At 36.4% G+C, this 12,445-nt stretch overlaps 1 pseudogene; it reads right to left on the bottom strand.

The window, feature by feature from the left end:
• Positions 1-4,581: 4,581 nt before the first annotated feature.
• LOC110258761 lies at positions 4,582-5,358 on the bottom strand (annotated as a pseudogene).
• Positions 5,359-12,445: the final 7,087 nt, after the last annotated feature.

Raw genomic sequence — 12,445 nt, 5'->3', positions numbered from 1 at the left:
AGCATGATAATTTCTAGGTCCATCCATGGTGCTAAAAATCTGGTATTTCATTCTTTTTAATGGCTGAGTGATATTCCATTGTGTATATGTACCACATCTTCTTGATACACTCCTCTGTCAAAGTCACTTAACAACAGTAACCTGTACTTTCATGGGGAGATACACATTTCATGAAAATTTTCTTGACTCTGGAGAATAAAACATAACTATTTCTCTTGTATATGTCCTTAAGTCACTTGATGCTCAGAAAATCTACTCAATCCCTTTCAACTGAATAGAAGAATTGACTAAAGTTCATTTAGTGTTCTGCCTGATAATTATATTATGGTAAGAAATATATTCAATATCTGTTGACTTAGATGAAAAAAAACAGTTTGGAAACAGAAAAAGTTGGAAATGATAAATGGTAAAAAGGAAAAGGGACAGTCCAGACAGTAGGTGAATGCCTGAAAGTCCTATACTATATTCTTTATTCCTGGTATGTAGACATTAGACCTAAAATGTAGAATTTATTGGATTTCAGTAGAAAATCTCATGCATTTAATAAGTCATTCTAACAAGCTAGAATTTTACCTCTAAAAACTTTTTCCAAACTTCTACACTGAGAATATGCTAAAATTCCAGCTTACTTTTTCAGTCTACCAACTTTTTTTTTTTGTTTTTTGTTTTTTTGGCTGAGATGTATGTAGTCACAATTTGCCTGTATGAAGCTTAATAATCATCTAAGAATGTGAGGGGTAGGAAAATCATTGCAGGTAAACATTCATTACAAGAAATGTAAAATGATATTATTCAGACTAAAGAAAACAAGTCAGGAGTTCCTGTCGTGGTGCAGTGGTTAACGAATCTGACTAGGAACCATGAGGTTGCGGGTTCGATCCCTGGCCTTGCTCAGTGGGTTAAGGATCTGGCATTGCTGTAAGCTGTGGTGTAGGTCACAGACGCGGCTCGGATCCTGCGTTGTTGTGGCTGTGGCTGTGGCTCCAGTTCCACCCCTAGCCTGGGAAATCTCCATGAGCTGTAACAGTGGCCCAAAAAACGGCAAAAAAAAAACAAAAAAAAAAGAAAAAAGAAAAAAACTCATATGGAAATCAGAATTTATGGAAAAGAATGAAAAAATGGGAATAACATATATGAATTAAATGCCAGTTTTTTTAATGAAAGATTACTAATATGTTCAGGGGTGTGTAGCATATGCAGCAATAAAATACATGACAAAAATCCAAGGACAGTGTAATGGAGTTGGAATTATGATTTAATATATTTCTTCATTTATATTGAGAAACTGAATGCTCACAATATCCATATGCACAAGTTAAGAAGTGGATCCTTCCTCAGCTGAGCTTTTATGTGAGATTGCAGCCCAGCAAGCACCTTGTGAGAGAACATAAAGAAGGAACCAGACAAGTCATGCCCAATTTGCTGACCTACAGAAACTGAAATAATACATGTGTTTTGTTTCACTAAATTTGGGGTAATTGTCAGGCAGAAATAGCTAGCCAATATAGAAATATATGAAATCTTCCAACTATTTGGAAACTTATCAGTAAGCAAAGAACTCATTCACCTGGATACCAAAAAGAATGTGGTTGGGATCAAGGATTCACCACCTATACTGTAATGAGAGGAAAGGAAGCTTGACTCAGGGGTCAAAGACGTCTGCTTGTACTTCTCATATTCTTTCCCTGCCCTGAATTTCTAATTTTTAAAAAAATTCTTTTTGGGACTTCCTGTTGTGGTGCAGTGGAAGTTAAACCGACTAGGAACAATGAGGTTGTGTGTTCAATCCCTGGCCTTGCTCAATGGGTTAAGGATATTGCATTGCCATGAGCTGTGGTGTAGGTTGCAGATGTGACTTGGATCTGGCATTGCTGTGGCTGTGGCATAGGCCACAGCTGTAGCTCTGATTTGACCCCTAGCCTGGGAATCTCCATATGTCATGGGTGTGGACATAAAAAGACAAAAAACTAAAATTTCTTTTTTTTTGTCTTTTTGCCTTTTTCTTGGGCTGCTCCTATGACATATGGAGGTTCCCAGGCTAGGCATCAAATAGGAGCTGTAGCTACTGGCCTACACCAGAGCCACAGCAACTCAGGATCCAAGCTGCATCTGCAACCTACACCACAGATCACAGCAACACTGGATCTTTAACCCACTGAGCAAGGCTAGGGATTGAACCTGCAACCTCACGGCTCCTAGTCAGATTTGTTAACCACTGCTCCATGACAGAACTCCTAAAATTTCTTTTCATATTTCCATCTTTAATCCACATGGGATGTGTATTTTCAGATATGGTGTGAGATGGCAATACTCTTTCTTTTCTTAGGAGAGTGACTCAAGTCCATGCCCCTTAGAACAGAGGAATTTGTTCCCTTGAGTTCTGCCTAAATTAAAAACACTCAGAATCAGGCCAGTGAATAGTAATGTACAACCTTGTGCATGGACATAAGCAGATGTGTGTGATCACATCAAATACATATACATATGCATACACAAATGCAAGTCAGTGGTTACATACTGTTCCATGTTGTGTCACATATATACCCAGCTGTTTTCACATATAGACACATACCTAAAACTGGATAGAGATATTCATATCATTGAATATGTACAAATATGTGGTCATATATATTCACATGAGATCAGATGCAGATCTGAGTGTGTGCTGGGATACATACTTGCATTTTGTTGGATATAGGACAGTGAATGTACGGATACAAGCATATGCCCATAGCTTTGGGAATGGTGCTGTAATTCATGCCAAAATATGACATTAGGCCTTTCTTACAAGCTCACTGAAAATGTGAATCAAATATAAATGAGCCCTCTATTTAAATAAGAAAAACAAAAGGCAAGATTTATGTACATTCTATGGAGATGACTGTAATATTTTACTGAGATGTCAGTCAATCCTTCACAATATGCATAGTTTTCATACAAGTGGTTGGATCAATGAAAGGCAGTGATTTATTCTGTAGCCTTAGACCCTCATGAATCCAGATTAAATAAGGGAGGCAGAATAATAAATATCAGTGACCACACTCTTCTGACCATGGTAGAGGCTGATAATACTTAGTTTCAAGCCTGACTCTGAGAGAGATTTTATGACTAATATATCTGGCAAATAAAAAATATATCTGGCTTCTTATTGCCTAATAATCTGCATTTCATTCATAAAAGAGATAATAACAGTATAGTGTCAGAACCTTTCTTAACAATGTAATGTTTGTAGTGATTTGAAGCTCATGGATTATAGATTATGCTACATTTAAACATGAAAATCAGAGCTTTGGTCTCTGTAGAAGGCTATAAAACATCATAACCAAAAAAAGGAGATGAAGATATTGAAAAATAGAGGCTTTGTGAGATAATATAAACTATCTGGGAAGATTAATTGGTCACCTTAATGAAAATATAACAGCAAACACAACTGCTCCACTTAAGGAGAAAATATGATTTCCCAATTGGGAAAATAAGAAAGTATTGGTAATTTTTACATGTATACATCTTGTTCTTTCAGATAATTTTTATACTCTTACCTTCTTTATGATTAATCTTAAAACTCCGAAACATGGAGTTCCTGTAGTGGCTCAGTGGTTACTGAATTCAACTAGGAACCATGAGGTTGCAGGTTTGATCCCTGGCCTTGCTCAGTGGGTTAAGGATCTGGCGTTTCTGTGAGCTGTGGTGTAGGTTGCAGACGTGGTTTGGATCCCACATTGCTGTGGCTCTGGCGTAGGCCAGTGGCTACAGCTCTGATTAGACCCCCTAGCCTGGAAACCTCCATATGCCGTGGGAGCAGCCCCAGAAAAGTCATAAAGACAAAAAAAAAAAAAAAAAAAAAACCTCTGAAACATCATTCTTCTTTATCATTACTACAGTAAGTAATATAAATAAAATAATATAAAGTTATTGCAGGTACAAAAATTACATATATAATTAATGCTTCAAATAATATATATAAATTATGTATATATATTATGAACATATTATAATATACATAACATATAAACCTAAAATATGTTTCAAATATTGATATATGTATATATTATAAATATAATATATATAACATAAACATAAAATATATAATATGTTTCAAATATTAATATTAGGCTATCAGTGTGTGGAGGAGTAAACCAAGTTTTTATTTCTTATTTTATTTTTCTAATATCTGTAATAAATGTATTAACTGTGGAACTATTACATTATTTAAGGGAGAAACATGAGAAAATCTACTAAAAATTTACAGTACTAACTGTAACATGACTTGTCATATGAAAACAAAATTAATATATCAATATAGACATTTACACATAAAACTATATACATTTTCATAAGAAATTGTGAAAAATCTTAAAATATATTTGAAATAAAACACATAATTAGACTTGGAAATTATTAAGATCTTAAAAGCATATTTTGATCATTGGAATTATTAAGACAATAAATGTTTTCAACATGTACAAGTTATTAAACCTGAGCAGAAATTTACTTCAGTTACACATAGCCTTCCTGGAAATAGCAATGGTTCATTGAAAATAGGTGATATATATCCCTACCGCATCATTTTCTTTTTCTGGTTCAGAGATACTTCATGGAATTTTTCATGTTTCTGTTTCTCAGAGTATAGATTAAAGGGTTCAACATAGGAGTGATAATAGTGTAAAACACAGTCAAGGATTTATCACTGGGTAAGTTAGAAGGAGGTCTTACATACATAAAAATACAGGGCAGAAAGTACATGACCACAACAGTAACATGGGACCCATAGATGGATAAGGCTTTACACCTCCCTTCTTGACCAAGATTCTTCAGGGAGTGCAGAATGACCCCATAGGATATGAGTAAGAGAATAAATATGACCACATATATTTCCCCATCATTTGCAACCACAGCAAGACCAAAGATATAGGTGTCAGTGCAGGCAAGTTTTAACAAGGGATACATGACACAAATGAAGTGGTCAGTGACATTGGGGCCACAGAAGGGAAGATTGTAAACAAATAGAAGCTGGACTAGAGCATGTAGAAACCCACCAACCCAGGCCAACAGCAGCAGCAACAGAATATATGCACATTGATGCACGATTGTCAAATAATACAAGGGTTTTCAGATGGGCAAATAGCAGCCATAGGCCATGACCACAAGTAGTATTATCTTGGTACCACCAAATAAGTGCCCTATAAAAAGTTGGGTCAAGCAAGCTTAGAAGGAAATTAAGTCTATAATCATATCTGTGGTGACTATAGGAGAATAAACAGCATCTATAAAAGATAAGTAGCCAATAAAGAAGCAAATAGGAGCATCCAGAGTTGAGCTGACCATCACAGTCATGACAATGAGTATGTTGCTCAACATTGTCACAATGTAGACAAGAACAGGACAAATAATATTTTCTGACCCTGGATGCTCTAAGTGAGCCCCAAAGGACAAACTCAGTTACATTCTGCACATTCTGCCTATGTTCCATATATTCTTTTTTTTTGTAACTCAAATGAATTTATCACATCTGTAGTTGTATAATGATCATAACAATCTGATTTCACAGGATTTCAATCCCACAGCCCAAGCACATCCCCCCACCCCCCAAACCGTCTCCTCCGGAGACCATAAGTATTTCATTGTCTGTGAGTCAGCATCTGTTCTGCAAAGAAGTTCCGTCTGTCATTTTTTCAGATTCCACATGTCAGTGAAAGCATTTGGTGTTGGTGTCTCATTGTATGACTGACTTCACTTAGCATGATAGTTTCTAGGTCCATCCATGTTGCTAAAAATGCTGGTATTTCATTGTTTTTGACAGCTGAGTAATATTCCATTGTGTATATGTACCACATCTTCTGGATCCACTCCTCTGTCGATGGACATTTAGGTTGTTTCCATGTCTTGGCTATTGTAAATAGTGCTACAGTGAACATTGGAGTACATGTGTCTTTGCGAGTCATGGTTTTCTATGGATAGATGCCCAGGAGTGGGATTGCTGGATCAAATGGTAGTTCTATGTTTAGTTTTCTAATGAATCTCCATACTGCTTTCCACAGTGGTTGCACCAATTTACAATCCCACCAACAGTGTGCTAGGGTTCCTTTTTCTCCACACCCTCTCCAGCACTTATTGCTTGTAGACTTTTGGATGATGGCCATTCTGGCTGGTGTAAGGCGGTACCTCAGAGTGGTTTTGATTTGCATTTCTCTAGTAATGAGTGACACTGAACATCTTTTCATGTGTTTCTCGGCCATCTGTATATCTTCTTTTGAGAATTGTCTGATTAGATCTTCTGCCCACTTTTGGATGGGGTTGTTTGTTTTTTTGGTATGGAGCTTCAGAAGGTGTTTATGAATTTTGGAGATTAATCCCTTTTTAGTTGAATCACTTGCAAAGATTTTTGCGCATTTTGTGGGTTGCCTTTTTTGTTTTGTTTAGGGTTTCCTTTGCTGTGCAGAAACTTTGAAGTTTGATTAGGTCCCATTTGTTTATTTTTCTTTTTATTGTCAATACTCTGATAGGTGGATCTGAGAATATGTTGCTGTCATTTATGTCAGAGAGTGTTTGGTCTTTGTTTTCCTCTAGGAGTTTGATAGTGTCTGGCCTTATATCTAGGTCTTTAATCCATTTGGAGTTTATTTTTGTGTATGGTGTTAGGGAGTGTTCTCATTTCATTCTTTTCCATGTGGCTGTCCAGTTTTCCCAGCACCACTTATTGAACAATCTGTCCTTTATCCATTGTATATCCTTGCCTCCTTTGTCATAGATTAGTTGGCTTTAAGTGCATGGGTTTAATTCTGGGCTTTCTATCCTGTTCCACTGATCTATATGTCTGTCTTTGTGCCAGTACCATGCACTTTTGATGACTGTTGCTTTGTAGTATAGTCTGAAGTCTGATTCCTCCAGCTCCATTTTTCTTTTTCAGGATGTCTTTGGTTACTCTGGGTCTTTTGTGCTTCCAAACAACTCTCAAATATTTTGTTCAAATACTGTGAAAAATGTCCTTGGTAATTTGATAGGGATTGCCTTGAATCTGTAGATTTCCTTGGGTAGTATGGCCATTTTGATAATATTAACTCTTCCAATCCAAGAGCATGATATGTCTTTCCATCTATTTGTGTCATCTTTTATTTCTTTCATCAGTGTCTTATAGTTTTCAGAGTACAGGTCTTTTGTCTCTTTCGGTAGGTTTACTCCTAGGTATTTTATTCTTTTGGATGTTATGGTAAACAGGATTTCTTCCCTAATTTCCTTTTTCTGCTTTTTCATTGTTAGTATGTAGGAACACTATCGATTTCTGTGTATTGATTTTGTATCCTGCACCTTTGCCAATTTCGTGGATAAGCTCTAACAGTTTTCTGGTAGAGTCTTTAGGATTCTCTAGGTACAGTATCATGTCATCTGCAAATAGTGATACTTTTACTTCTTCCTTTCCAAGTTGGATTCCTTTTATTTCTTTTACTTTTCTGATTTCTGTGGCTAGGACTTCCAGAACTATGTTGAAGAGTAGTGGCGAGAGTGGACATCCTTGACTTGTTCCTGATCTCAGCAGGAATTCTTTCAGCATTTCATCATTGAGAATGATGTTCGCTGTGGGTTTGTCATATATGGCCTTTATCATTTTGAGATAGGTTCCCGTTATGCCCACCTTCTGAAGGGTTTTTATCAGAAATGGGTGTTGGATTTTGTCAAAGGCTTTTTCCACGTCTATTGAGAGGATCATATGGTTTTTATTCTTCAGTTTGTTGATGTGGTGTATCACACTGATGGATTTGTGGATATTGAAGAACCCTTGCATCCCTGGGATAAATCCCACTCGATCATGATGTACAATCCTTTTAATGTACTGTTGGATGCGGTTTGCTAGTATTTTGTTGAGGATTTTTGCATCGATATTCAGCAGTGATATTGGACTGTAGTTTTCTTTTTTTGTGGAGTCTTTGTCTGGTTTTGGTACCAGGGTGATGGTGGCCTCATAGAATGAGTTTGGGAGTATCCCTTCCTCTGCAATTTTTTGAAATAGTTTCAGAAGGAGAGGTGTTAGCTCTTCTCTAAATGTTTGATAGAATTCGCCTGTGAAGCCATCTGGTCCTGGACTTTTGTTTGTTGAAAGTTTTTAAATCACAGTTTCAAATTCAGTTCCTGTGATGGGTCCATTCATCTTTTCTATTTCATCTTGGTTTAGTCTTGGAAGATTGTACTTTTCTAAGAATTTGTCCATTTCTTCTGGGTTTTCCATTTTATTGGCATATAGTTGCATATAGTAGTCTCTTATGATCCTTTGTATTTCTATGGTGTCCGTTGTTACCTCTCCGTTTTCATTTCTATTTTTATTGACTTGAGTCCTCTCTCTTTTTTGCTTGATATGTCTGGCTAAGGGTTTATCAATTTTGTTGATCTTTTCAAAGAACAAGCTTTTCGTTTCATTGATCTTTTCTATGGTTTTCTTTGTTTCTATTTCATTGATTTCTGCTCTGATCTTTATGATTTCTTTCCTTCTACTAACATTAGGTCTTGTCTGTTCTTCTATCTTGAGCTGCTTTAGATATAAAGTTAGCTTGTTTATTTGGGCTTTTTCTTGTTTCCTGAGGTGGGCCTTTATTGCTATAAACTTTCCGCTTAGAATGGTTTTTGCTGCATCCCATAGGTTTTGGAGTGTCGTATCTTCATTGTCATTTGCTTCTAGGCATTTTTTAATTTCCTCTTTGATTTCTTCAGTGATCCATTGGTTGTTTAGTAGCATGTTGTTGAGTATCCATGTGTTTGTGCTTTTTTTTTGCAGATTTTTTCTTGTTGATTTCCAGTCGTATAGCATTGTGGTCGGAAAAGATGTTTGATATGATATCAATTTTCTTAAAGTTACTGAGGTTGGATTTGTAGCCCAGGATATGGTCAATCTTAGAGAATATTCCATGTGCACTTGAGAAGAATGTGTATTCTCTTGCTTTTGGATGGAATGTCCTATAAATATCTATTAAGTCCATCTTGTTTAATGCTTCATTCAGGGCCTGTGTTTCCTTACTGATTTTCTGTCAGGTTGATTTGTCCATTGCTGTAAGTGGGGTGTTAATGTCCCCCACTATGATTGTGTTATTGTCGATTTCTCCTTTGAAGGTTGTTAGCAGTTGCCTTATATATTGTGGTGAAACTAAGTTGGGTGTGTAGATATTTAAAATTGTTATAACATCTTCTTGGATTGATCCTTTGACCATTATGTAATGTCCTTCTTGTCCCTGAAAATATTCTTCATTTTAAAGTCTATTTTCTCTGATATGAGTATTGCTACTCCAGCTTTCTTTTGATCCCTGTTTGCATGAAATATTTTCTTCCATCCTCTCACTTTCAATTTGTATGTGTCCCTAGAAGTGAAGTGGGTCTCTTGAAGACAGCATATACATGGGTCTTGTTTTTGTATCCATTCAGCCAATCTATGTCTTTTGGTTGGGGTGTTTAGTCCATTCACATTTAAGGTAATTATTGCTATGTATGTTCTTATTGCCATTTTTTAAATTACTTTGGATTTGTTTTTGCTGCTCTTTTTTTCTTTCCTTCTTCTCTTGTTCTTTTCTGCCTAAAGAAGTTCCTTTAGTATTTGTTGTAAGGCTGGTTTAGTGTTGCTGAATTCTCTCAGCTTTTGCTTATCTGAGAAGGTTTTGATTTCTCCTTCAAATCTGAATGAGAGCCTTGCTGGGTAGAGTAATCTTGGTTGTAGGTTGTTTCCTTTCATCATGTTGAGTATATCATGCCACTCCCTTCTGGCCTGCAGAGTTTCTGCTGAAAAATCTGCTGATATCCTTATCGGGGTTCCTTTGTATGTTATATGTTTCTTTTCCCTAGCTTCTTTCAAGATTTTCTCTTTGTCTTTAATTTTGGTCAGTTTGATTAGTATGTGTCTCGGGGGTGTTGCTCCTTGGGTTTATTTTGTATGGTACTCGTTGCGCTTCCTGGATTTGAGTGAGTGATTCCTTCCCCATGTTAGGGAAGTTTTCAGCTATTATCTCTTGGAATATTTTTTCTGTCTCCTTCTCTCTCTCTTCTTCTTCTGGCACCCCTATAATACGGATGTTGGTGTGTTTCACGTTGTCCCAGAGTTCCCTGAGACTCTCTTCATTTTTTTCCAATCTTTTTTCTCTTTTCTGTTCTACATCAGAACGTTGAGAGGATCATATGGTTTTTATTCTTCAGTTTGTTAATGAGCTTTGCTTTCAATGTCCTTCCCTCAGAACAAGCCACATTCACCTCTGTTTTCCCAGGATTTCCTCCAAGAAGTGTGGTCAGGTTTGACCCAGATTCCCTTGGAGACTTTGCTTTGCCCTAGGACTCAGTGCACGTGAAAGTCTGTGTGCACCTTTTAAGAATGGGGTCTCTGTTTCCCCCAGTCCCGTGAAGATCTTGCACACAAGCCCCACTGGCTTTCAGTGCCACATTATCTGGGGCTCTTTCTCCCTGTGCCAGATCCCCACACGTGAGAGTTTGATGTATGGCTCAGAACTCTCACTCCTGTAGGTGAGTCTCTGTGAACCAGTTAGTTTCCATTATGTGGAGCTTCCCACCCAGGAGGTTGTTAATATAGCGAAATTGTCCTTCCTACCTCTTGATGTGGCCTCCTCTTTTTCTTCTGGAGTAGGGTATCTTTTTTATGGTTTCTGGTCCATTTTGGTGAAGTATGCTCAGTCTTTAGTTGTGAATTTCGTTGTTTTTAGGAGAGAAGTTGAGCTCCAGTCCTTCTATTCCACCATCTTAATCCCGTCTGTGTATGTTTCATAGATTCTTGGCCATGTTTTATTTTGGGGATCAGGACAAAATTATCTATAAATATAATAATTACCAGTGACTTCCTGAAATCTTAGGATAATTTGTTTATTCATTCAACCAATAGACATGGTGGTTTATTATGCTCCAGCACTCTCAGATATTACAGTACCAAGCTGTTGAAAACATGATCAGAACCTCAAAAATATTACAGTTTAAGGGAAAGGCAAGTAATTAGATAGGAATGTGGAAAAAGGACACATTATTAAATAAATTAGTTTCCACAGCTAGCTTTCTACCTAAAATCTAATTAAATTATACATATTGCTAATAAATTATACAAAAATAAAAACAAATCAATCGTTAATAAAGAAATAAAGCAAGATTTACCTCATATTTACTTACCAGTTAATAAAGAAGGTGATGTTCTACATTTGAGGGGTAGAAACCACTTCTTAATCAATCATTGAAATCCAAAATATGTATCTTAAAAATTTCAAAATATTTTAAGAATTTAGGAAGAGATACCACATTGTCAATAGAAAAAAGGAATTTGGGGAGAAGATTCACATTTTAGAGGGTATAAATAGAGTTAATATCTAAAGTAGATGAAAATCTCTAAGCAAATAACAAATTAAAAACATAAATATATAGGGAGCTCCTATAATGGGTCAGTGGTAATGAACCCAACTAGTATACATGAGGATATGGGTTTCATCCCTGGCCCCACTCAGTAGGGTAAGATTCCAACCTTGCCATGGTGCAGGTCACACAGTGTTGGCTTGTATCCCATATTGCTGTGGCTGTGGTACAGGCTGGCAGATGTAGTTCTGATTTTACCCCTAGCCTGGGAACTTCCATATGCCACTGGCATGGCCCTAAAAAGATAAATACATTATATATCTATATATCCATATATATAACATTTAAACAAACAATTAAAAGATAATTCAGACAAATGGCCAAGAAAGATAACAGGATGCTGAAACTCAGATGTGAAAGACAGCAAAAAATAAGACTGGAAGTAAAAGCCTGCTGACTACAGAATTACATTGGGTTATTGAATGTCACTCAGTCAAATGCTACAGAGATCAATCACCTTCTAGATTTTATCAGATTAACAAACAATGCTTAGAGAACATATCAACTGAATCTATCATGAGACTTAGAAATATCTGCCCTTTAAAATATTCCCAAATATTTACAATTGAATTTAGTTTCTGATTATAGCTGATATTAGAGAAGGTAAATTAATTCTAGATTTTTTCTTAGAATAATGATTTTTATTTTTCCATGATAGCTCATTTACAGCATTCTGTAAATTTTCTACTGCACAGAAAGATGACCCAGTCATAGATAAATGTATACATTCTTTCTTCTCACATTGTCATGCTCCATCATAAGTGATAGAGTTCGCAATGCTATACAGCAAGATCTCTTTCTTATCCTTTCCAACGGCAATAGTTTGCATCTTTTAATGCTAATTTCCCAGTCATTCCCACTCCCTCCACCTCCTGCCTGGCAACCACCAATCTGTTCTCCATGACCATGATTTTCTTTTCTGTGGAAAGGTTCATTTCTGCAATAAATTAGATTCCCATTATAAGTGATATCATATGGTATTTGGCTTTCTCTTTCGACTTCACTTAGTATGAGAGTCTCTAGCTCAATCCAAGTTGCTGCAAATGGCATTATTTTGTTCTTTTTTATG

Source organism: Sus scrofa, unplaced genomic scaffold, assembly GCF_000003025.6.
Source record: "Sus scrofa isolate TJ Tabasco breed Duroc unplaced genomic scaffold, Sscrofa11.1 Contig42, whole genome shotgun sequence".
Classification (NCBI taxonomy): Eukaryota; Metazoa; Chordata; class Mammalia; order Artiodactyla; family Suidae; genus Sus; species Sus scrofa.
This window is presented reverse-complemented; position numbering and strand designations above follow the sequence as displayed.